Genomic DNA, 27,899 nt, shown 5'->3' on the forward strand with positions numbered 1-27,899 from the left:
TACAGGGGAAGCACTTTCCCTAGCAGAAATTGCTTAAGTCGCAGCTTCTTCACTTGATGTTGTGAGAAAAATGAGAATTGATTCACTGAAGTTTTCCTGATCTCCTTACACTCATTTACCTTGAGATAATCTAGTTTAAAGACACAATAATACTTATAATCTTCAGATTTAATTTGGATTAGGAAGGCTTTCTTAGTTTCGGTGGGGACGATGTTGAGAGAATTGGGATTCTTAATCATTTATGCAAAAATGTATCCAGGTTGTCACCTGCTAAGTTCTGCATGGTGTGAAAAAATTGCAAAAATGATGTTCAATGTGTTGTCTGAATTTTTTTTTAAGGAAATAGGACATTAATTTCTTTAATTTCCTTTGTTGTTGTTGTTGGAGGTACTGGGGATTAAATCCAGGACCTCATGCATGCTAAGCACGAGCTTTACCACTCAGCTATACCCTGACTCCCTGAGTTTTTATTTAGGTGTATATTTTAGCCCACTGCTGGACTTGCCTGTTATCATGGTTTGGCTAGAGTCACATTACTAGTTTTGAAACTGGAAGCACTTTTTCCTTTTACATATTTGGTTAAATATCAGAAAATTCTGTAACTAGCAATTTTTGTTCCTACTCAACAGAAATAGATCCCATCTATGTGGTAGTGATAGCTCAGGCACTAGCACCATTAACCAAGTGTTTTAGCATTTTAGAATGCCACATACATTGATTTCTCAGAGATAGCTAGTTATGGACCCAGATTGACTGTATTTTAAATTTGCAAGTAGGCAAATAATGATCTAGTTTTGAACCCCTTCTTTGTCATAGGCACTGAGTTACTGAAAAGTTTAAGGCAAAGCCCGCTCCTTTAGGAATTTACAAACTAATTATGGAGCAAAAATAAATGTATAAGCTACATGAGCTAATTTTTCCCCACAAAAGGCAATGTTTCCAAGAACTGCATTTTAAAGCTTTTGCTCTTTTTCATTTATCCTCTTCCTCCTTCAAGCCAATAAATACAAGGAAATGTATCTTCATCTCCAAACTCCTGCATAGTCTAAACCCATATTTATATCCATCTAAGTTCTGGACTTCTCCCTTTGAATGTCCCATACAACCTTGAATTCAAAATGTTAGAATGAATTTTATCATCCTCCCCAATCTTACAATCACTTCTTAATCCATTGTCTATTTACCTTATTGCTCAATATGGTAATATCGCTTAGCTCTTCTCTATGCATTTCATCAATCAACGAGTACTTAGAATTCAATTTCCTCTGTCTCTTTCACTTTCTTTGTGGTCTGTCCACTTCCCTCAGTCTTTACACCCACCATCTAAGCCTAAACCTCTGTCCCCTCCCATCTGGGCTACTTTGATAGCCTCTTAATTGGTCTTATCTCTGATCTTGTTTTCTTGCAGTTCATTCAACACAGTAAAATGTAAATTTAATTATGTCATTCAGTTGCTATTTAAGTGTCCTTTATAAGTCTTGATATAATTCAAGCTTCTTACTTAGCATAAAAAGGTCCTTCTCACTAACTTCCTCTGCCCCGACCATGTAGAACTTCTTGTAACTTTGACTTGCCCCTGTAACAAATTTCTGCATATCCACCAAAACCCACCTTAAGCACTAGTTCCTCCAAGAGGCTTTGCTGAACCTCTCCCACAAGTCTATTTACAAGGTGCTTGCCATATTTACCTCCCTTATAGCATAGATCAAACTTTACTGCAGTCATCAAGTTATTTATCTATATTAGACACCGAATTAGATCCTTGAGGGCTGAGTCCTAGCCTTAGTGACTGTATATTCCGGTGTCTAGCATAGTACCTGCCACATAGAAGCAGCTCAATAAATGCCTTTCAGATAGGCACAGCCTCACAATGGAAGACAAGTCAGCAATCAAAATAAACATACTAATGATACATACAACAGCATGGATGAGTCTCCAAATAACTATGCTGAGTGTAAGAAGCCAGACAAAAACAGCCCATACTGTATGGTTCCGCTTATGTAAAATTCTAGAAAATACAAATTAATCTCTAGTGACAGAAAACAGATCAGTGTTTGGAGAGGCAGTAAGGGGAGAGAGGGATAACAGAGGGAGATGAGGATTCTCTTGGGGGTGATGAATATATTTATTAACATCTTGAATCGTGGTAGTGGTTTCACAGGTGTATATAAATTAAAATGATCAAGTTACACATTTTAAAAATATACAGTTTATTGCATGTCAGTTGTATCTTAGTTAAAAATAACACCAGTAAGACAGCAGAATGAATGTTTTAAGCTTTACTAGGACATGCAGTCAGGGACTTGATAGGATCGTCTGCTAATGACCATGGTGCTCTGGCGGTGGCTTGGGCTGATAGTCCTCACTCCCTACCTTACCTCATTTTACCTCCCCTGATGACTCATTAGCAACTACCTGTTCCCATTTATAAGACAATGTTAGATTCAGTTGTTTGGGGATATTGGAAGTAACCAAAACTTTGGATCATGGGGTTGTGGACTATATTTTAGAAGAAGCAAAAAGGGGGCTGTGGAAAGGCATATCCCCTGTCTATGTTGTGGTGAGGATGGGGGAGGCGTGTGAATGGCAATGATGCTGGGGGACCCAGACCAGAGGGCACAAGACCCCTGGAGGCTGTGAATCTTGAGGCACAGGAATCTTTGTATTAAGGAAAATGGAAAGGCAGATAACTCTACTAGTCTCTCACTAAGAAAAATACCTCAAACAACTAAAGCAAGTTCCCTCTACGGTCTGTAAAACCAGAATTAAATGCAGCACGATTTTAGGACCAAGGGGAAGACTCTATTCTATACCTTCCTCCCCCTGTAACATTTTTCTCACTTTCTGAATATTCTCTTAACTCCTCTCTCAGGAGATACTTTTATTCTATAACAGGAAATGAGGGTTGAATTGAAAATTCTTAGAAGAGTGAATATATTTGTGATAATTAATTTTAGGTAAAGTATAGAAAGATTATATCTTGCTGTTTTTATTTGGAGAAGTTAGAAATTAAAGAGGCACTTAATACTTGAGGTTGAGAAAGGAGAGAGGACTCTCCCAAATGCTGGAGGGGAGACTAGAGGCAAAAGACTTATTTTTTCAGATGTTACTACTTTGCCAACTCTGTTATTCTTCATTTTTGTACTGACAAGTGGAGGGTGGATATACCCTATGTCTCCTCAGAAATCTTGAATCCAGTGGGTGTCACCACTAATATGCCTACAAGATAACAGAGGACAGTGGGTGAATGGTCATTTAAGATATGCTTAGCCATCACAGACCAAAGAACATGACAGCCAGAAAAGCAGACTTCAGTTCAGTCAAGTAATCATGTTTCTTGACTTTCTTCCATTATAATACAGTGAGCACTGAACTGAGAACTCTAGAATCACACAAAAAGTATTTGGTTATAGCATCGTTCCATACTCACAAAGAGCTTCAAGTTTAAATAAGGATGGAACGATATATGCAAATGAAAGAACAAAAGAACAGAAGCAGAAGAAGCATATGAAAAATATAAACATCTGCAGAACATATAAACATCTTCCTAAGAGATTTCCCCTGTCAGTGTGCAAACAGGACTGTTGAAGTGATGCGGTTGAGTAGAGCCATACAGGGGGATAGGGTCAGAACATAAGCAAGAAAGAAGGGAAAAAATCACCAAAATCACCTCTGAAGTTTGGTGAAAAAAATAAATGTGTTAGTAACTGTGCAAAAGAAAGAGATGAGTGTAAATAGTATGAAAAGGGGAGGAAAAAAGAGATGGAACTCTCACCTTAGCTGATAAATTGTCAAGTAATGGCTTCTTCCATATGGAAGCAATGCTGGCTATTGTAGGCTTTCCTTGTGTAGAGGATTCAGGTAAAATTCAAAATCAAGTTCACTGCATTTTAAAAAAGACTGATCATTAGTAGCAAAAGTAAGATCATGGTGACACTTCTGGGAACTCAGTACTGCATACTAAAGGGGATATTCTGAAAAATTTAAGTTTGTTACATTGCAAGAATAACCAGAACTTAGAAATCCTTCCAAAGAAGGGCACTAGGAAGGGAATGTGTGCCAGGCTGAAGAGCAAAACTTACCTGTTAGCAAAACGCTTGAAAAATTTTAAATTATTTTGTTTCACCAAGAACTCTGAAGCAAAGTGCCTTCTGGTCCCCCAGCCCAACACTCAGTTCCCTACCCTACTCCCTCCCCCTTCCCTCCTTTTGAGATTGTCTTTTGCTTCCAACCTGTCATGATGCATGTACCCAGGCACATTGTAAAATAATTTAATGTTCATTTATGGAAAGAGAAAACATTCCCTAAATCTTCTTTCCAGGCCACCTGTAAACTAGTGACAGGGCTAGCTAAGTAAACAGGAAAGCAAGCGTCCTCTGCTTCAGAAACTAAACACTCACACAAGGAGTGATTCTCTGGATAGGTGGGTCATTCATGTCTGAACATCTGCTTTTCTTAGCTTGCCTCTCCTTTTCCCTCTCTTGATGTATAAAGTCCTTAACTTTCTTTATTCATGTGAAATAAAATCTCCTTTATTAATAATGGAATGGAAGCTGGTTTGGATAACTTGAACATTAAAATTTTGGAAAGTATGGAGAAGTGGTAGAAAAAGAAACCAACCAGACCCACTGATTAGAGAACATGTGAACGAATACATTATAAAAAGATAGACATTTTGAAGTTTTTTTAACTAAGAAAAGATTTCATCTTGTTGTTAAATGTTGGGTATGTATGATAAAAATGTTAACAGAGCAGGTGTACTTTTAAACTGCCTGTAGCAACCAGAAAGGCAGGTAGAAATCCACATTTTGCACGGGAGGTCAGCTTGAACCTCTGGATTTCACTCCATATTCCTGATCTGAAGTTTTACTTTTTGATTATAGCACAGCCTTGGCATAAGAATCCAACTCGCTAAGTGTTCAAAAAAAAAAAAAAATCTGTGGCATTTCCTGTTGGTTGGAAGCTGTTTGGCTTTCTCCATTACTATTTAGTGTTATCATTGGCCAGGCACCTTTGCTGGGTAGAAAAATACTGGTGCAAATTTTACTGGCGAGGTGGGAATAGAAGCCATAAAAATTCTCAATTTCCCTTTTAAAAACTTAACTCATTTGTCCAGGAGGAATGAATACAGAAGGACAAGAGATTTTAGACTTCCCGTACATATGGGTACAGCAGTGTATTTTGACTCCAAGCACAATAAAACAACCTTACTTGCTGGTGGTATATGACATAATGACCCAAATATGTTTTTAAAAAATCATTTATTGCTATACATAAACAGCAAAGTTAGCGCAAGGGATGATAAAATAACACGGGTAATTCTTCCTTTAGCTGGGAACCATTGGCGGCCCATTAGGATTCCAGATGTAGCTGTGTGTGCTTTTCCATTTGTTTTCCAATGTCTAGTGCTTATGCCCTTGGTACCTTGATGGTGCTTGTCAGGCATGTTGGCTTTTCAGCTTGAGGTCTTCCTTGGAGAAACACACTGATCGGGCTCTGGGCTATAAAGCACACTATTGTCTTGGGCCCAGTTTGTTGAGAATATAAGACCCAGGGCAGCCTCCTGCCAAAGGTCAAATACCAGCTTGACCAAAGTTCCTCAAGTCAACACTGGACCTCCCCAGACAAGAGACACTTCAACTCTTCCTGAAGAAAGAGTGTTAATATATATTTTTTTAAATCACTCTGTAATAACAGAGATAGTTAGTGTGAAAATAAGCTGAAATGTATTTTGATAAATTATTATAGCTGCTCTCGTAAAAAACGGCTTGCAGGGCCAGAAGCTTACAAATAAAATAAAAAATAAAATCTATTCCAATGTTTTGAGCATTTAAAAAAGAAACAATCTCCCAGCCTAAGAGACAGTCTAGTAAGCAGTATTGGAGGGCATAGTTGTAAAACTGTACAGATAGAATCATTGTATTTTAGGCAGAGAAAGAAAGCAGCTAAAAATAGAACCATAGCTAATTTAGCCAGCACCCTGACTGCCAAAAATGCATGTCTGAAATCAGGTGGGTGTTTCTTTATGAGTCACTTAGCCAAATGTAAAATTTATAGCCCAGTCTTGTATATACTCTAGCAAAGTTTCAGAGCATCAGTTTATTACGGGGCTACTATTAAGGATGCTTAAAATTCCCCAGCTTTACACTCCTCACCCCAGGGGTCTAGCCTTGGCTAGTTATGGTTGGGCCTGGCCCAAATGCTCTTATTAGACAGGGATTTAAGTATTCAACAATACAGCTAGGCCTTTTCTGTGGAGCTGAATGCTGTTTCTCCAGGGGAGCTCAACTCACCCCTCCTGTGTCCAACGACAGCAACTTCCCTTTGCTTCTTACCACTTTTCACCTGTGCCCTGGCTTAGCCAATCGAGGGAAATAATGCTTAAAGAAAACAAAATAAATAGCAGATGGTTGAGTGTACTTTGGGATGAATAAATTATGGCTGCAAAGGGGGAAAGTGACTTAGTGGATGCACACTGCTATATTTGTCGCTGACATACAGGATGCTCAGCACGCTGACCTCAACATGTATCAGGCCCACCATCATTAATCACTCTGCATAATCCAGGCCAGAAATTTAATGAGCCCAGGAGATCCATGACCCTTTGGAGTGGGAGCTGAGAAAGTGAACTAGAGGCAAAACGTAATATACAAAAGTGGCTCCAAATAAGATGGCAGTGACTTCTTGGTGCCCAAGAAACTCAAATGATTTTGGATGGGCTTTATCCCATGTGGAATTAGATGGAGTACAATCATCAGATGACCTACATCTTCTATGGTAGGTTCATTATCTCTAATAAATAACAAAATAATTACCATCCCCCCATGATATCACAGTATATCATTCAGGAAACATTTCTAAGTTGTTAAATGGAGCACAGTGCTCAGCATTTTAGACATCAAATAGTTTATCAAATTCATCACCAAAATAAATCATGGAATACCTGTAACACTAATTTTCTTTGACAAATTTGGAATTTAAATGTAATTTTTATTAATCAAAAATTTTTTTAATCTGAAAAATTTGGTACTGTGTCTTCATTCATCCACGCATGGTACTTTTTCTCAGCCGAGCTACATCTCTTACAGCTGTACTACTAGACTAATGGAATAAAAATATATTTATATCCATCAATATCCTCTGAATAGTTCCATCAAGAAAGAGTGCCAAAATAAGAGGAGGTTAGAAAACAAAACTAGATAAAAAATAACTTTAGTTTCTTATAGATCCACTGAGTAATTTCCATTAGGTCTGCCCAGTTTCTTATAGTCCCTGGAGTGATGAATATCAAGTGGATGACTTTTGTTCCAGTATCTGAACATTCATTCTTTCTCCTTGTTGCTTAGTTGAGTTTTCTCACAGCATATTTTACTTCAGTTTCCTCAGAAAATATATTAAGATGAGGAGTTTGAGGTAAAAGTAACCCAAATGCCCATCGACAGGTAAATGGACAAAAAATAAAATGTAGCATATACATACAATGGAATATTATTCAGCCTTAAAGAGGAAGAAAATCCTGTTACATGCTGCAACATGGATGAATCTTGAAGGTGTTATGCCAAGTGAAATAAGCCAGTCACAAAAAGACAAATACTGTATGATTCCATTTATTCAAGATACCAAATGTAGTCTAATTCATAGAAACAGAAAGTAGTGGTTTTGGGGGGCTGAGGGAAGGGGAAATGGGGAGTTATTCAGGGGGTACAGAGTTTCAGTTTTGTGAGATAAAAAGTTCCAGCGATCCATTGCACAATAATGTGAATATACTTAACACTATTTAAATTCACTTAAAATGGTTAAGATGGTTGTGTGTGTGTGTTTTTTTTAAACACAAAAGAAAAGATGAACACATTGGTTGCATTCTCCTTTACTTTTTAACTGTTGGTTAGAATAGCCTGCTGGTGTACGTTGGATTTGGTAATTAAGTTCTCCCCAAAGCTAGTACATGGATTGATTTTTAAAATAAACATTTTTTTATGAAAAATTTCAGATATTCACTGAATAGAATAGTATCATAAACCACATATATCCATTACCAATGATAATTTTATAACAATTATAATTGAGTTATAATTGCAATTGTAATTTTGCCAATCTTATTTCATCTATTGCTCCACCTTTTTTTTTCCCCAATGGATTAGTTTTTTGTTATAGACTTGGCACTTATTTCAGAAACTCAGAATGCATTGCTTAAAGATCTTGTCACATTAAAATAATATTTGTGTCATTTAGATGTAATACTTTCTGTTGTACCTTAATTTCTTCAAACACAAAGTTCAGCTAGCTATACAGGAAAGACTATGGGGAAGGTCTGTGATTACAGGAATAGGAATGTTGAATGGGAGTGATCAAACACTTGTGACTGAATTTGATACTGCTTATCAGTGCTAAAGAGAAGAGGACTAAAATGCTTAACATCTTTGTTTAATCTGAATATAATATGAGAGAAAAAAAATTTTTTAAATGTGGTTGTTTTGCCATGACTCCCCAGAGAAGAAGAAAGGGATAGTCTGGGTTCATTCACCCACCAGCCATGTGACCTTGGGTGAGTTGCTTCATCTTTCAGGGCTTTAGTACCTTCACATATAAAATGATGACTTTGGAAAGACTAGTTGCTAAGGTCTTTTGTAATTTAAGAATCTTATGATTTGAGAGTAGGGAGTGAATATTTTACTGCAGAAGATTTCAGTAGATTAAATTCATGGCTGCACTTAGTCTAGTAAAGGCACTAGCTTTTGATATGGTTGCCACTCTATATAGGTTATGAAAGTTGAGATATCTTCTCATATCTCAGCCAAAACCAAGTGAAGAAATGCCTGTGATTTGAGGTAACCTGTAAGTTAGTATAGAATAGTTGCCAAAACATCTTGGTAAGGTCTTCTATTAAAGCTTTATAAAAGTTAATATGGTAAACAGTATTTGACATTCTATACCTGTTTTATATTCTAAATTTTTAAAACTTAATTTGAAAATAATATATAATGAAATAATTTTAAACTAAGGAATTACTTGGTTACTTTGAACCAAGGAATTTTTTAAAAGAGAAATTTCTTCATTAGAAAATTTAAGAGGAAAAAGAAAAATGTGTGGGAAACATGCTTTGAAATGGCTGACTGGAAGTGTGTAAGCTGTGTAAGAAATACTATTCACCATTCAAGTGCAAATGTTCTTCTGGGTAATTTTTAAATAATTTTGTGCAGTAAGAGTTGCTGCCTCTGAAGGCTCTGGGTTTTGGAAAGTGGCTCTGTATTAGAGTTCTGAGGAAAATGAGAAAGAAGGCAAAGGAGGAGCTTACAGAATGCTAATCTTTGGAAACTCCATTTCCCTTGAACAGTGTCCTGCTCATCCTCAGAGTAAATGTCAATGATCAAAGAAGCAAAGGAAGTAGAAAAGAATATCAGGAGTAACTGAGAGCTAGAGAAGGGTCGGGGACTCACATGAAGTATTTGAGAGTGAGGTAAATCATTTTCAGGGAGGGAGCTTCTCTTTTCAGGAGAGGGGTCTTATCTGGGAGAACTGCTTTGACACTGCTTATGAGAACACGTCTAAGGAGAACTGAGTAATTTGACTTTATACTTGACTTAGCACTTAAAGATGCACTGTTTAAGTGCCTCTGACTATGCCCCATTTTCTTTATAAATTTGAGTGAGTGGCATTTGCCTATTCATTAAGTTTTATGCATAAGAACAGCGGGCTTTGTGTTTCTCGAAAGGAAAACACTGACTCTGCGAAGTGGTGGGACCATTGCTTCATGTTACCCTCCTCGGGTTGTTGACAGCTAGGAACGTCGACTGGTTTCTTGTGCCCTATCATTTTTGAAAATCTCAGTTAGTAGAATTTACATTAACTGTCTGAAAGGGAAAAATTAAGCCTTCCTTTAAAATATTGCTTTTCACTGAGTTCCTCTCTAATCCTTAGGTAAATTGTACGATGTTGATCTAGTTCCAGAGCACATTTTCTGAATGGAAACCCCGAACATGATAAATTCTCCTATTTAAGGAATATTGACCCCAAAGAAGGATCATAATGTGAAACATTTTAGAGAAATAACACATGTAACTCCATTGTTTCTATTATTCTGATGTGCTGGCAAGCACTAGTTAAAATAGTTGGCAAGGGCCAGCAAGAAATACTATTTAGACTTAGGAAAGCTACAAAACTATCCCAATGGAAAGGTAAATATGTCATGTTTTGTGTCCAGCAATAATAATTATAACAAGAACATCTGAGATTTTTTTCCCTGGGCTTTACACCACCCAAGTAATTTTCTTCAAAATATTAATCTTCTGGTGCAATCTTTTCCCTCTCCCTCTCCCCGTCTTTTTTGTTGAGAACTGAATTGAATGTACCTGAATGAATTAAAATGCCCTAAAGATGTTACTTTATTGAAGAAATGTTATCCTATAATTCAAATAGTTGTTAGTATTAGAAAAATATTTTAATGTTATTGTTTCTTCATACATTTAGGTATGCATCCACTGATATAATGGAGATTGACTTAAAAATTAACGATGGCCAAGACTTTAGTCTTTGTTTTCTTCAAGAACTTAAAGTCTTGTGTTAGATAGATACTATTTGAATTTTTTTTAACTATTTAAAAATAATTTCTGGAACATCATTTAAAAAAACTACCAACAATCTACCACTGATTTTCCCTTTATTATCATAGGCAAGTGGAAGCAGAAATAAAGTGCTTAAATAAGAGAGGAATAACATTGATAATTGTGATACATGAATGAAAAGCAAAAGTTTGCAAACGAGAAATGGAATTTGAAGTGACTTGAGTGATTTATTTTATTCTGAATAGTGTTAAACACAAAAGCCTCTTCCTCAAGAATATTCCTTTGCTGTGATTCTTTATCATAATTGTTTTTTTCTCAACTGCTGTTAGTATGCCAAGGTTGAATTAGAAAAATAAAATGAGTTACACTATTAAAATAGACTTGTTTGGGGACTCAAGAAGTAGCTATTCATTTGTTACTCTTCATAAAATCTCTATACAAAAAATGATCTTTACAGTTATTTGAGAATTGGATATAATTTATCACTTCAGTAAAACTTGAAAAACTTAGTCTTTTAAACTCAAAATATTAAAATATTTTCTCAGGAAAGATACTGAAAGTTATTACTGTAATGTAATTATGTATTGTGTAATTATGTCTTGGAAGATTTAATCAATTGGTATTTGAAAAGGTTTCTAGGTAAAGTTTTTAGAAGATTACGTTTCTGGAATTTTTTATACAGTGGAATTTCTGATGCTACAGTAAATTAAAAAGTTGGATGATTTTCATGTGATATCCTATTTCACTAATACAGAACAACCTTGAACCACACTAGAGCAATAATTACTTAACCTAAATCAGAGACCAAGCCAGGCCAAACAGCTGTTTTCATTTTGTTAGGAGATCCATTTGATTTACTCTTTTAGTCAGCTTTCATTACTGTAGAAGACAAAACTTCACTTGAGTTTTTAACCCTGAATTCTCTGCCTTGTTTGCTGCCTGCTATAAAATTGCATGGTTGAGCTGCCACAGCCGCTGAGCACACTCCGGAGCTACTGTAGTGTTCTGGGAGGCTGCACGTCAGCTCGGGGAAAAGAGGAGCTTCACAAAAAGAGATAAGATCTAGGTCCTTCCTGCTGCCCTTTAAAAAAACAAAACAAAATAAAACTAGTCATCATTGTTCCGATTATAAGAGAAGCCTTTAAGAATGAATATCTGTTTCGAGTTCCAGTAGTAACTGTGTCATAGCTCAACTGTCTTGGATAGTACGGAAATGAATGTCAGAGACAGAGATAAGAAATTTGAATTCAAGTGAGTTCCTTATAGCTAGGTTCAGATGTACTAGGTTTCATTACCCCTAAAATTTATCTCTTATATGCTGTAGTATGTCCTCTTTTTAATTGTGAAACCAGTTTTCCTATAATTTCTAAAATGAGGATGCATCAGTATTTTGTAGTTTGTATCATGGTGTTTGTAATTCCATAACATGTTGTCCCCTCTCTCCCCAGTGAAAATAAGATGAAACGATATTGAGACCTTGTGACTTCGTGGAAAAGGTAGCTAAAACCATTTCTTAAGATTACTGTCACTTGGGGGAAAAAAATTGTTGGTGCTGATTAAATCTGTTTTTCTCTTCCCTCAAAGCAATCTGTATCTACTCCTTAAGTAAACAGAACCTGGCAAGACAATAGGTTCTCTGTGGCTGCACAGATTGACATAAATAGAATCAACCACACAAAGACAACTATTCGATGGTCATGATAAACTCCTTGACATATTTCTGCTGTATTACAGAACTGCATTTCTTAACTACGTCTCTTCTAGATTTTTAGAGTTCCTTGAAAAAGACTTTCATGGTCAGATAAATTTTGTAAATACTTTCTTAGAATATCACAATGCACGATAGCATATTGTAACCCTGAGAAATCCAGTAGAAAAAAAAATCTTTTAAACTTAGTTGAATTCAGTATTTCCCACACTCATTTGAATATGAAACACTTTTTTTTTTTGCATGACACCGAATATCCCACAAAATAGTTTTACTTTAGATACTAGTTTGCATTGGGGCATATGCTTTATAGATATTATCTAATGTAATTATTTCTTAATATGCAAAAATGTGTACAATTTAAAGTTGGTGGAGACAATGAGCTCCTTTTGGTGCTTTTTTTTTTTTTTAATAACAAAATTATTTGGAGGTCTTGCTACTGCTAGCTAAGAAAGATACTTGGGAGATTACCAGCTTGGTCAAGGCTCTTCATAAATACCTTTATTAAGGAGTAATCATTTTGACAAAACCTGGAGAACTGTAGTGATGCCTCTACCTTTTTCTGGCCAACTCATCATAATAGTTGGAGAAGAGTCTTATTGAAAATAATTGAGAATTGATGATATGTAGAAAAACAAAGATTATTTCCTGTGGTACAACAGACTCTTTACAAACAGCCATGGACTGCATCTTAGATGTTAGCAATTCACAAAGAGAGAAAGCTGGTTGAAGATTGCTTCTTTATTTAGGAAATCTAGTCTTAAGAAGATGGCTGGTATCCTCTGGTGCTTTTGTGTTATCGAGGATGTACAGGGTTATGTCCAGAATAGCTCCTAACCTCCATGGTGAAGTGTAAATGACTGCAAGCCTGGTCCAGGACTTCTTGCCTTTGCTGCAGGTTCTGATATTTACTGCCCAGTTTTGTCCACACCAGTTTGAATTTATGTACTAGTCTCTTTATCTCAACTCCTCCCCTCTTTCTTTCTTTCTTTCTTTCTTTCTTTCTTTCTTTCTTTCTTTCTTTCTTTCTTTCTTTCTTTCTTTCTTTCTTTCTTTCTTTCTTTCTTTCTTTCTTTCTCCCTTTTCTTTCTTTCTTTTTTTTTTTAAAGAAGCTTGAGTAGGAGTTGCTAAAATTGCATCTGCAACAAGCAAATCAAGGAAGCTGAGGGCTGAAAATCTCTGTGTGAAGTTTACTCTTTTCACAGTCAATTTAATAAAATATGATAGATGTTTGCTAACAAGTTTGTTCTACAAGAGTGAGGAGGAAGCCAGATGAGAAAAGGACTCTTCAATTTGAAGAAATATGTACTATAGTCTTTCTGGCAGAGTTGTATAGTAGATGTGTTTGTTTATTACTCTCTGCTTGAACTATTATAAGTTGTTTTCACTTGATGTTGAAACAAATATTTCAGTCTTGCAAATGGCTGAATCTGAACAAAATTAATTTGCTGCTATGATAATTGCATTAATGAACAGCAGAGTATTAGCAATGCATCTCGTGGCAAATGTCAAACCATTACCACCATCATCACCATCAATATCCACATACCAAAATAATAAAAAGAATGTCTTCATTGTGTATAGCTTTCCATAGTTTCAAAATTACTTTCAGTTATGTTATGTTCTTCTCAAAACAACCTCAAGAATTAGATAAGAGCAGAACTGTTATTTCTGTTTTAGAAATGAGCAAGGTGAGGTTCAGAAAATTTTAGTGACTTGCCCAATGTCACAAAGTTCATGACTGGTGAAGCTGAGATTCAAACCAGGATTTTTCTGATATCCAGTTCTTTCTACCTGTCTATTCTGTCTAAAGTAGTATAGTTCTGTCTGTCTTATTATAGTTTTCATTAAATATTTTGTCTGCCACTAACTTAAAAAAATATTCATCTTGCTTTTAAATTTGTAGGGTGTAAAAAAAATGCTGTAGATGTCTGACAGTGTTGATTTCAAATATAGTCATGTTTTCAGTGTAGTTTTTTCCCAGCTATTTACAAAATAAATGACTGCTTGTAAATTGAAAGATTTAAATTTACAAATGCTAAGTATTTTCTAAAAATTATGCTTCCTTATGGAACACAATAAAAACATTTCCCCCATTTCTGAAGCTAGACACATGTACATAAGGAAATTAATTACAGCCGCAGAGTGACAAAAGATTAAAAGTCTGTAAATTTTAATGTGTTGTTTAGTTTGAATAACTTTGCTTTTCCTGCTTAGATCAAGTACAAATGATCTGGGAAAGGAAAGATGCCAATAAATATACACATTATAAGTAACAAAGTTTTGGGCCTGTTTAAAAAACATTATTTTCTTCCTCTAATAATCCTTAAAATCCAGTAAAGATTTATCTTGATCCTATAAAATAAACATATTGGGAGACCCGTCTTACTTTTTGTATAGAGGATTATTCAGACTTCATTTGGAGAAACCATGTGCTAAAAGTTGAATTAGTTGTGCAGTTTACAGACTGGTATATAAAGATACCAGTAACTCACTAGAGTAGTAGGGTGTGGTCTTTAAAATGTGTGTTCAGTCATAAGTTTCACAGAACTAACTGCACACTGCCCTCAACTGACCCTGCTTTAGAACCAATGGCACTCCCATGAGACGACTGACAGGGATGAGGATGTGATTTTTGTCCCATGCACAAGAGGTGTGGGGTATGTTCAGCATCAATGTAAAACAGATGACTCAGTTATAACACAAAGCACAGGAGAGACTAAGACTGCCCCACAGAGGTCAGATTTCCATTAGCAAAGCTAAGCATTGGAATGAAATGATGGATTAGTTCAGTAAGGCAAAATCTTATTTACTCACTTTGCCCAAATTAGCACATTTTTTTGTCCTCAGTGATCTGGATAATTACTTCATTTCACTGCTGTCCTGTGTTTGTGCAGGCTTGGCCTTAACCAGTAATTAACATGGCCTGAATCGCAATTTGTCAGTCCAATTCAATTCAGCAAATAAATTTATGGAGCACCTAGTATCTGTTCATTACTATGCTGTGTTTTGAAATTCAAAGGTGACTAAAACGTGGCCCTGTCTCTCAGGAGTTCATAGACTGTGTGGTCAGGGAGGAAGCAAACTCATATCACTCCTGTAATACCATGTGGTAAGTGCTATATTAGAGCTGGGGGTGGGAGGAGACTGTTCTGTAAGTGCACACATAGGAGAATTGTGGATCAGAAGTCAAGGAAGTACTGTTTGAAGTAAGTTAAGTGGGAGTATACAGAGTATTTGGAAGAACGTTCTGGAGATTCAGCATTCATTATTTACATTTGAGATTGTAAATGCCAAATAAATACAGAATTAAATTTCTTGCATACAAAGGCAAAGATAGTTTTAGAAGAAAAATTAACTTACTGATGGGTGGAAAAAAGGGAATCTATTGGTTTTAAGTTTCCTTGTTGTTGCTAAGGTAGGTTAGTGCTCCTTCTAACAGAGGAAGTAACTGTGAACTCTTGACCAAAGGTGCAGGGAAATTGGATCGTTTTAAACACTGGTTTTTTTTAAGGTTCCTCTTGAACTTTAGAGATGGAGCACCAATTTAAAACAAACACACCATTCTTAAAGCAGCACATGGGTGCCCAATTGTGCCCTAAGGCTTTTTCTTCCATTTAGTTCTGTCTGAAGTTTCCTGGCAGCACAGTAAAGTCCCTACATATTAATCCATGTTAAGGAAAAGGTTGACTTTTGGAACACTTTTGGAATAAAGATTGACAGTGAGATCCCTTCCAGAAAACCAACGGAAGCAAAGATTGTTATAGAATGTCACTCAGGTTTTCACCAGAGGAGCAAAACTGCTAGAGGTGTGTTCAGCCTGTTGGTAATCACAGCAATCAGAGGCAGCGTGTGAGAGTTGGGATGCTGACCTGGAGAAGTGATGCTGGAAATGGAGAAGGACCCTGTAGGAAAATACCTTAAATTGATAATCAAGCCTACACCAAGGGTTCCATTAGGTTATCTTTTAAAACCTCTTCCAGTTTAATAATTATATGCTATTGTTTTTATACTAAGAAGGAAATGTTGACTAACAAAAACATTGCTTGGAATAGTTTGTCTGAAAGTGATTTGTCCCAATCCATTTATTGTCTTATTCCGTTATAGATGACATAGGTTGTTGCCTGCCACCACAGAACTAAGTAAAGGCAAATATCTCAGAGACCAGATTTTATTAACTCATGATTAGAGTAATGTTTTAGGAGGATTAATTGGAAATGTGTGCATAAGCTGAAGATCTGGGGAAAACTGAAAGCGAAAAGTGTGGACAGAATGAAATAGTAATAACCTAGAGTAGATGTGAGAAGACATGGAACTAGGGTGATGGTAGTAGAAAAAAAGTAAAAAAACAAAATAAGAGAAATACAAAAGGAAGGACGGACAAGAATAAGTAACAATGGGACATGCGTGGAATAAGATATCGAGTAGAGTTGGAATGCTGGTCACAAAAACAGCCAAGTGGAAAAATTAAAAAATGAAAGTAATTGGAGGAGAAAAGGGAACAAGTATTAGTTAGGGCCAACTGGGAAAAGATTTGCTAAGAGATTAATGAGAGAGGCAGAGAATAAGCTGTGGAGAGAGAGAAAGAGGGAGAAAAAGAGAGAGAAAGAGTGGGGAAGAGGAGAGGTCTATCCTGTGTATTGACAGTAACAGAAAAAGAGAAGTCTGTTAAATTCAAGTGATGGGATCTTCCACGGAGATGACCTTCAGAAACAATTTGGTTTGGAATATTGAACTGCCTTCCCTATCTCTATTCTTCTTGCTGTTTTATTGCAATATACACTTCATTCAACTTGAACATAGTGTTTTTTTTTAAATAAGGAACATTTTAAACCACATCATATTACGCCTATAATTTTACATAATGTAGTACCTCAACTATACTTCAATAAAAAGTTTAAATAAATAAAAAATAAAATAAAAAATGCACAACCTAAAAAATAACACATCATGTATTTTCTACGGAAATATCCGAGTCTATTTCCTAATGTGATCAGTGTTGGTATAACGTGTGTAAAATATGCTTATTATAAAATAAGTTTTTATATAATTGGCCATGCTTTACATCCTAGTTGTTATAGTTATTAACTATTATTTTAAGTGAGACTTACACTATACAAAAAATAATGCAATCTCTCAAATTTCTTCCACCTCATCGATGGATTTCTAGAGGATTTTTCATTTTTTGAGCAATAAAGGCATCTGAAGCCCTATAGGAAAATAAATTCCCTATGAGCCATCTAATTCTCAGAGGTTTATTTTACAAATAATCCCTCACCACCACTTTTGTCATGCAGCTTCACTCTGTCTTTTTAAGGTGCTCTATTCCATTTAGAAATCTTATCTCCTAGGGGCATTAGTCCAGCTTACTTTGCTTCTGCTACACTCTGTTGGGCTTGTTAGAATCCTCTGGGAGTGTTCTGGGGAGAGAATCTCCTTTGGATGTACTTTTTCAATCCCTGATATTTCTGGACCTCCCCTGTTCTGTATCAAGGCACAATAGTTACTGGAGAAAGTTAACAAAAACACAAGTTGTGTTATAAGCTCTTTTCCTGGAACTTACTCTGGTATGAAACTCTCTTTCCTCCCCCTACTTCCGGCTCCACCAATTTGCTAGTTGTCTCAGCCTAACTCAAGCAGGGATTTAAAATCTGTTAGAGAGCTCAGCCTGTTGATTTACAGAGCTGAAGTCTGCACAGAGGAATCATCTGTAATGGGATTCTTTGCTCCCTGGAGAGACATTACATAGCAGAGCTGTAAATTACTGAAGAAATAGAGGAGGAGGAAGGGGGTGGGGATATGCTCAGTGAAAAAAAAAAAAAGGATTTACTATTGATCAGAGCAGTTGTCTTTTAACTTTTTATTTTTCACCATAAAATTAAAGGTTGTCCTGAGAAAAGGAACAGTGGATATTTAAGAAATTGTGTGTAGTGTATATGTTGTCGTGTTTACTTAGTACAAGATGTTTTGATTTGTTTGGTTTGCCAGTTCTCTCTTAGTAAATTCCTTTTTTTTTCTCCTGGGATTTACTTTTAAGGCATTCATTTTCTTTAAGTCTCTGTGACTGTGTATTTGAATCTGATTTACAGCCAGAAGTCATCATAATCAGCCCTTTGCCCTTTCTTCGTTACCTCTGAATCAAACTATGATACTAGCTTGATCATGGTAATGCACAAGGTATAGTGATATAAAGTTCTAAGTGAAAATGTCCTAAACACATTGCCAGTGCAATGAGACTAGCCAACAGAGAAATAGATGACCTCAGGAAATGTCTGGCTTAACAAATGTATATCTTTAAATTGGAAATCTAATTATTTGCCTTAGATTTGCACTGCTGGGAACCTAATGCAAGCCCATGTTAAATAAACTTATTATTTCCGTTTTTCATTTAACCTATGGATTGTAGTATGACCAATCTGTTTTATATCCTCAATCAACAGATGATTGTATTTGGTAATAATTTATCAAGAATAAAAATCTGTTTTTGAAACTAATCACCTCATGTTAGGTCTGCCCTTTTTCAAAACCACCATCTGATATTCATTTTGTCTGCAAGACAAACATACTGATGAAAATGCATATACCACAGGATACAGCCAGTGGAATGAAGCATTTCCACTCTGTATATATTTAGAACATTTTCTGTTTTCCCAACAGATGGACCAAATTTTAGTATTAAAGAAAAAAATCAATTTTACATAGTACAAACAAATCGAACAAGTACATTGTGCATTTCTAATTACTTTGTAACAGAATGTCCAGTGGAATTCGGGGTCAAATCAGTTCATATCTAAACTTTGTGATTTGAAAAAAGTGACTTTTTTTCATGGTGACTAGGTCCTCCCCCCCCCCCCCCCAGATTACTGGATGAATCTCTAAATGGCAAATACTAAGTTTCAAGTATTTGCCAGTTAAAATTTATTTAATTTAATGACTTTTATTTATGTGTAAATACCTTGACATTGTTTTTCTGTAAGTCTAGCAACCTTACTGTGTGAGTTTTACCAAAGTGATACATAGATTATAATAGTCAAAATTTTTTCCTTTTTTTATTTAGGGCAAATTACTCTACTCCTGTTCTTATAAACTAGCTACGTTGACTGACTTTTATCCTGCACAGTTTTGGCAGTGGTTCTTTTGCAAAATTAGCTCACATTCCCTAAATTGCTTTATTAAATAAAAAAGTTAACTTTTAAAAATATATTTGAATTTATACTAAAAATGTACATATATTTTCTTATATATTCAACTTTAATTAAGAACTACACTTATTTTATCTCTCATGTTTTAGACTTGTATTGCATATCTTAATTTTGTTAATGAGGAAGTTGAGGCTACAGATTTGTTTTTTAGAAGATAGTCTCCAGCCTTTTCTTGTCTTACTCCATCTAAACCATAAATCTAATAGCTCACTCTCCTTCTGTTTAGATTCCTTTGGCTCCTGAGTGTTTATAGGACAAGAAAAGTCTCAGTCCTTCACCATCTGGTGGCACCTATCTTTTCAGCCTCAATGCCCCATTCCTCACTTTCCTCTTTAGGTCCCAAATGTACAGTCTTCTGGGACTTGACATCTTCTTACATGCTTTTGTCCAACTTTGCCAACTGTTCCCTTGACCTGGAATAGTCTCTCTCATTTCCTTTCTTAGCATATTCCCTTAAGTTCAGGACTTAATGTTATATTCTAAGAGGTCTTCCATGACTCATAGCTCCCACTACTGATGCCTTCATGGCTGTGTTGCATAGAATTTCCAGAGTATTGGGAATACAGATGACAGACAAGTAAACAATTTCAACTCATGTCAAGTGATATAAAGGAAATAAGTATGGTGCTATGAGAAAGAAAAGTAGCAGTAGGCTACTTGCCGGTCAAGGAAAGAGTCTCTGAAAAACTGATTTAAGCTGAGACTGAAAATGTAAGAAGGAGCCAGCCACATAAAATGTGGAATAAAAAATGTTTCAAGCAGAGAGGCACATACAGAGCTCCAAGATGAAGGAGAGGTTGGTATATTTGAGCCACTTAGAGGAGACCACTTGGCTCAAGTGTAGTAATCAAGGAGATAATGGCATGAGATAAGGTTGGAGAGCTAAATGCAGGCCAGATCAGGTGGGTCTACACCGCTGGAGGCTTTTAAGCAAAAGAATGTCATGAATGTATTACTTCTTTTGATGCTATGTGTAGAATAGATTGGAGGGGAGCGAGAATCTCAGGGAAAGCAATAAGGAGACTGTTATACAGATCTGGGCAAGAGATGACTTTCAAACAGTTGGTCCTGAGATGAACACTCTACTATCTTCAAAGTGGTTGCTAATAGTTACAGTTGGTCCTTGAAGAACATGAGTTTGAGCTACATGGATCCACTTACACCTGGATTGTTTTCAGTTATTACATATCACAGTACTACACAATCTGCATTTGGTTGAATCTGAGGATGCAGAATCGCAGATATGGAGGGCTGACTATAAAGATATGTGGATTTTTGACTGCTCAGGGGTCAACTATATATTTCTTAAACAGTTCTTTTGAAACCTAAGTGAGGAAACATTTGACAATATCACTGTTGCTTTTGCAATAATAAGGCCCCATTGGCTGGAGAAGTGGTCAGTGTTGAGATAAAGCAGGTGGCATAGGGCAAGAAGAGTAGATTTCCTCTAAGTGCAAAGTGATGCCGTGGAAGGTTTTAGGCATGGAGTGACATAATCCAAAATTTTTAAAGGGGTATAAAAGTGGATTAGAAAATTGCAAGAGTAGAAGACATCAAATTAGATACTAGGCTATTGTAAAAATCAGGGGAAATATGATGGAGACTTAGGGTAATGGCAATGCAGAAAGCAAGGAATAGACAGATTTGAAATGTTTAGAATTGGATTAGAAGTGGGGAATACAAAAGAGGAAGATATTTGTGGTTTCTTGAATGAACAAGTGAGTGGATAGAGGTGTCATTTAGTAAGATAGGGGACAGGGTTGGGGGGAAGGTCAGTAGTTCAATTCTGGAGACATTAAATTTGAGACATGTATGCCTAAGTAGATGTTTTTTAAAAGAGGACAGTTAAATATATGGATCTGAAAATAATATGTGTTATGTATTTGTAAATTAAAGAAATATCATACTATAAATATTATTCTGTTTGTTCTTTTTCATTAAAAGCAAATTATGGGAATTCTTTCATATCTATAATACTCATTCTTTTTTAAAGTTGCATGATAGTATAGCTATATCATGATTTAATCAACAGTTTACATATATGGTCTTTATTATGTATATTAATATGTAATTTTACAAATATTTCTGTAGGTTAGATCTTAAAAAGTAGAATTCCTGGATCAAAAGGTATGCATTTGAATTCAGATAGAAGCTGCCACCATTGAAAAGGACTGCACCATTAACCACGTATTAGAGTGCCAATTTCGCTAACATTGGACTCTATCAATTTATATTATATTTTGCAGTCTGAAAGGGGAAAATGTTATCTCCGTGTTATTTTTCTTTACTTTCTCATGATCCATAGTGTTGAGCCTCTTTTCCTATGTATATTAGCCATTCCATTTTTTGGTTGTATTTAAAAAAGATATGAAATGATCCTGGAAATGAAAAGGCAAAATAAAAATCAGATATTTGAGAGAAAGAAAATGAGAAGTTAAAAAATGAAGAAAAGAAGGAGGAATGTAATAAGAAAGTGTAAGAGAAAGAAGTGGATGCCTAATTACTATTTGTTTGTTTGTTTGCTATTGGATGACTTATGCGAACTTTTGAAGAGTGGTTGGTAGGGGGAGGGTTAAATATTTTACAAAAATCACCAGTTACGTTTTTGCCTGTGAAAGTTGTACATTAACAAAATATTAGAGGTAGGTTTTTGGAAGGCATTTTAGAAATCAATGTCTAGAAAACAATTTAATATCTGTTTTTGTTACCTACATATTAAAAGACTTGAAAACAAACCTTCAAATGCCCAAGAAACTTTGATGGTTAAAATAGAGAAAGTTAACAAGGAGCTTGGTGAAGTATTTTTCCCTTGGATAGCCCAGTGTACTGCATAGAGCAGCTGTACTTTGCAGACTGCTACAACAGTCATAGAAAACCCAGTAAGAGGTCACCCACACCCATGTGTATCCTGTTCTATTAGTAAAGGAAATGTCAACGAGGACACTGGGGATTAGACACAACTAATTTTCTAAAATGCCATTGAATTGATCTTTATCTGTAAAGCCAACACAGACATATGAATAGTTAAAACGAGCGCCTTGCCTCTCAGATTTCAGTGGGATAAAGCCTAGTGTTTTATTTCACACCCATAGAATGGCAGCTCTGAATGGCTAGAAGTCTTTAAAAATCATATTTGTTGAAGCTATTATTTTCAAATACTACTCCAATTATTTGGGTTCTTGGAGAATATATATTTTTAATTGAAAAGCAATTTAACTTTTGTTTAGTTTTTTAATAGACTCTGAGCTCCACATTCTACCCCTGTCCCCACCAAAATGTCTGATACGTTGCTCTCAGAGTTTTAAGCTCATGGTGGTTGGACCAAGTTGGCATGTCCCCAAAGCATACTGGCCTTCTTTGGGGACTATTTATGATCAAATCAGTTTTGTCATTTCAACAGTAGGAATGACAAGTTAAACATAGCCCAGCACTGTGGATTCTTTGTGGTGACCCCTAACTTCAAGAGCAGCTGGTTTATACTGAATGTCCTAAGTGGTTGGTCTTTTATAAAAATTGAGTCCTTTAAGCCAAATAACTATTATTAAAATTGGGAAATTTGGCTACCACAACACGTTGTGTGTATTAAATTATTGAATCATGAAATAATGAGTCAGAATTTGACTAATATTTATCAAAAATGAGAAAACATTAAACTTCTGTTAATGCCTTGAAACTGAGGTTAACTTTTCTGTGATAATTGAGAGTTGTTCACTACTTTTTGCATGTACAGTGTATACTATTTGTGGGCGTGTTATTACTCAGACATACAATTTAGCTTCCAATTTCCTAATCATCTCATTTTAAGAGTGGTAGAGGCAGAAGTCACAGTGCTAAAGTTTTCTTATAGTAGGTAAATTGCAAGTGTGATGAAATATGTGAATTACACGTGAAAAGTACACATCAAAATAACATAAAAAAGACATTTGATAGCAGTGACTTTTAAACTTTATTCCTAAATATTGCAGTCATGTTCTCATTATGTAGTTTATACATCACGCTGTCTCCTGACTTTAGCAATCACATGCAATAGTAGATCTTTGAATTTAATATCCTTGATTTCACTCTTCATGCATGGTCCCAAAGTCCTGACAGGCACTAATCTGTCATTTTGCTGAAGCATGGATTTGAATTGCTTGTACTGGGTAGGAGCAAATCACTGTGGTCAGGGAGTGAGTCCAGCCGACTACTCTGTAAGAACTTCTCAGGACAACTTAGTTGTTCCAGTTTGGTCATCACTATGTTGTAATTCCTATAAAGAGTAAAGATTTGGTTTACTTGTGAAAAGTAGTCCAGAGTAAAAAGCTAAGAGCTAAGTGGTGAATATGGTATGAAATGAGACTGTAAAAGCCTACAGAAAGTGATGTTTATTTATCTTATCACGATTTAGGTGTGTGAAGTGAGCCTATTACGTGCTCCATGGAGAAATAAGAAATGGTTTATAAATCTCTTCTGGGAGTGCTTTAGCAAGTGTAAGAATTGTTCATCAAGCTAGAATTTTTTAGCAAAATTTCAAAGGCTGTTGACTTTTGGTGTGGTAACATGTTCATCATTTTGGGAAATAAACGAGTTCCTATCTAGTAAGTGCTCAGGACAGCATTTAGCACATAAAAACCATATAAACATTAGCTGCTGTGATGATAGTGATGATAATGGTGATGATATGATTCTGGATGAAACAATGATTTGAGAGAAAACCAAGAACAGGCATTTCCATACACCAGATATCAAGGGTCCTCTGTGTAGTCTCTATGTTGTTAATAACAATTATGCAAAACCGGAATGTTTGATGTGATTTTGTCAATTTATTCCCATCACTGCTTATTACTATAGAAGTTGTCTGGAATATCAAAAGACATAAATATTTCTATTACTCTTAAAATTATCTCAATTAGAGTCACTGGGGGAAAATGTGTCCAATTATGAATGGTTTAATATGGACACATAACCCATACAAATTGAGAATGTAGACATATCCAAAAAGAGCATTTTAAACATTTAAAAATATTTTAGAGTTTGTATATCTTTCTTTAGGTTCTGTCAGGAAGACCTCCCCTCTTTCTTGTATGCCTGACAGATTCCTTTCCTGATGCCTCAGCCAGAGTCCAAGTCCTGCTTCTGGCCATAGCCTCCCAGACTTCCTAGGGCTCATGGACTCCTCTTTTCCCTGATGCTGCCAGTGTATCACCATCTGCCTTGTTGTGGCAGCTCCACCCTGGATTGTAATAATTTGCATTTCTCTGTTACTGCTAGACTGCAAGCCTGTTGAGGAAGAAAGTAGATACTCACTAAATGTATGAATGAACCTCAAGTCATTTCACATATGGCAAAGGGAGATAAGTGAGACCTAGTATTTCAAGCAATGCAGATATCAGGCAGTGACCATATCGGAAAGAATACAAGTTTCTCCCTACCCTACCCGCCCAGAGAAGATTTTAAATTATGAGTTGATAGCGCACAGCTGCAGTGGAGGAAAGTTGTCTTTGTAAAATGTTTATTGAGTATGTACTGCGTTTCAAGTACTATGCTATTAAATTTCCCGTGTTTCATCTTATTAAATCCTCACGACAGTCCCATCCTGTATGCAGTTGTATTTTCCCAATGTTCAGATAAGGAAATTAAGGCTAAGAGAGGAAGTATGTCCAGTCATAGGTAATAAATGGGAGAGTAAAATCTGAACCAGATGTTTGACTCTTAAGTTGAATTTTCTCCTCACCATTCTATTCAAACCAAGCCTTACTTTTTATTCATCTAGACTAGACAATTATTTGAGTTCTAGAGATATTTTTCACACTATGTCAAAATGTCTTAAGTTAAAGGCTACAAATATATTTCCTGAGCCCTTCCTCTCCTGGCTATCTATAATGTGGATTTAGAGTTGATTTTGCCTGTCCTATCCTGCTTGTAAACATTTATTAGGATCGCTGAGAGGATAATGTCAGGACATCAGTCTATCTGTAATATTCATTGAGCATTCTGTGGCGAGGCTATTGCTTTTACTGGGTGGGATGGCGGGGGGAGTTGCTTAGAAGGCAACAAGTAAGTCAGAGGACTTTCATTATGTTTAGGTACCACACTATTTGAGAGATGTCACCAATGATGGTAAGATAACATTTAGGGACAAATAGAAGCCTCCTTTTATTTCCTTTCTTTCTTCAGATCTTTCTGAATTTAAAGTTTTCTTGCAAAACTAAACTAAGTTCTTTATTCCTTAGTATTCCTTAGTTCCAAGGAAAAGCATTGAGCCTGTTACTGAAGTAAATGAATATATTGGCTCTGAGCAGCTGATGGAGTGAGATTAAGAAAGGAAAGAGAGAAACAAGAATAGGTGTGGGTGTGGAGGAAAGAACCAAGAGAAGACCTGTCTTTGCCCCACTGTGCTCATGCCTTCACCTGGGCCTGGATTCCTCCCACATGTTTTATCTTCCTGCACTTTTGTCCATAAAGAATTACCCTCCTGGACTAAGGTTGTCTTCCATTTCAACTTGTTGTTTGCCTGATTTCTTTGGTTACATAGATGTTGTATGAGAAGCAGGAAAAGATATTTGCAACCTTTTGGTATAAATTTTTTTGTCGTGAACAGTCCTATAACTTCACCATAAAATAACTGAGACATAGAACTTTGAGGGAAAAAACTTTAAAGGAGGAACAAAACAGTAGCATTTAGTCAAAGCATTTCTTCCTTCTCCAGCATCATTTCCTAACTTGATGATGAGATTTAGCTCTTTGTAGGGCCATCTCTGCATTACACTAGCTAGTTAGAATTATGGGGTGCTGCTCTAGCAGGTGGGTTGGTGGTTGTGGTGAGTCATCATAAGACGTAGTTTAAAACTCAGTGGCAGAATGGAAAAATACGATATATATATGTAAAAGATTCAAGCTTGATTTTCATTGCTTTGCTTTCAACTCTCCTACTTTTAATTTATACAAACTAGAAACACCAATTTGGGTGAAACTAGAGCAGTTTGCTCATTTTCAAATGTTACATTTCTGTACAAGTTTCTCTTTAGAATACAATTTGGATTATATGAAAATTAAAAAATGTCAATGCAGAGGAGGTGCCTTTATTTTGACCTGGTTCCAGCTGCTGCAGGAGACCGTGTGAGCTTTGGGGCTCCACATCTTCTCCTGCAGTGGCTGAAACCCCACCCCACTCCCTAGCCTCCTTTGTCAGGTTCTGTAGGGATGGAGCAGCATCAAGACTATGTATCTAACCGGTAATTTTTCACACAGATATGAATAAAGATAGCTGATGCAAGTATCTAGAATTCTATTCAGTAATTCATCAGAATAAACTCTTGCTTTGGAGCAAAGAATTCAGACAGTGATATTTGGAGCAATGAGTAGTCTGGCAATTGGTTTGATAGTCTCTTCCAGCAATCAGCCCTAGGCAGTCTGAAAATCCGTACAGGCCTTTTAGCCTGATGGTTTACTTGAGCGTGGCAAGTGAGAAAAGATATTGGTAGTTTGAGTAACAATCATACAGACAAATTCTTTAAAGTGACCAGAGGTGAATGCAGAAATTTTGAGATGGTAGAGGTTTTAAATGGAATTTGGGAATTTTTAAATGTGCCTCATGCTTTGGTTGCAAAGATGAATGAATATAGAAATGAATTAACTGTTGATATCTCTTCCCTTCAAGTATGCCAGTAAAATCAAGGCACAAGGTTTTTTTTTCTTACCAAGGGTAATAGATTTCTTGGGTAAGTTATGGTGAGTGGTCTGAAAGTTCTGGCTTTGTAATGCCAAAATAAGTTCCAGACCATCGGAGGTAATTTTTAGCCAAGGCTTTTGCATGAATAGTTCTTGGAAGTGCTGCGTGTAGTCTGGCCAAGCTAATGTAATGGCCAGTTCTTGGAATAACAATGTGTCATCTTGTAAGTGAGTGCCTTTACAACAGATAATTCATACTGTCAATCTGGCAACTAACCTCATTATTTTTCAGTAAGTTTTTGTCTCTATTATCTTTCTAATCTCTAAATCACTGTCTGGTGTCTTCACTTTGGTAAGTGATAAAATGACTTGGCATTAGTTGCCACTGTAGAAAAAAGTATATTACAGAAAATTGATTGGTTCCAGGATTATGCCATTTCTTTGTTTTAGGAGATTGTAAGGGCTCCACTTTGGGCAGGGTGAGTTGTAACTGTAGCAAGTATTACTGGAAGAAATGGCAAATTAAAAAGTACTTAACTTAGAGTTCCCCTTGGTGAGTAGTACTATATTTACTGTATTTCTTTCATTCTAAATCTCTATCTCTTGTTATATCGACATCAATTTAGTATAGCTCTTTTTTAAGATGGGAACTACCATAAAATGTATATGTTCTTTGTAAGATAATCCCAATTTTAGAAATATTAAAATATGGAGAAAAATAGGAATTAAGGAAATGAAGGAAGTAATTTTGGGTGAGGTTTGTCTGATATTCTGGCA

The 27,899-nt window shown here is 35.9% G+C and overlaps 1 protein-coding gene across 8 annotated transcripts in view; it reads left to right on the top strand.

Annotated features, from left to right (window-relative positions):
* SLC25A21 (solute carrier family 25 member 21) overlaps window positions 1-27,899 on the top strand; it is a 421,620-nt gene that overhangs the window by 100,366 nt on the left and 293,355 nt on the right. For 4 of the 8 annotated variants that reach the window (XM_074365612.1, XM_045504307.2, XM_045504306.2 and 1 more), the window contains one exon: window positions 12,011-12,058. The exons of the other annotated variants lie outside the window; for them this stretch is intronic. The gene's annotated coding sequence lies outside the window, so the exon portion shown is untranslated. The remainder of the gene's footprint in view (window positions 1-12,010; window positions 12,059-27,899) is intronic. 8 annotated transcript variants of the gene reach the window in all.

The sequence above is a fragment of the Camelus bactrianus genome, chromosome 6 (genome assembly GCF_048773025.1).
Source record: "Camelus bactrianus isolate YW-2024 breed Bactrian camel chromosome 6, ASM4877302v1, whole genome shotgun sequence".
Taxonomy (NCBI): Eukaryota; Metazoa; Chordata; class Mammalia; order Artiodactyla; family Camelidae; genus Camelus; species Camelus bactrianus.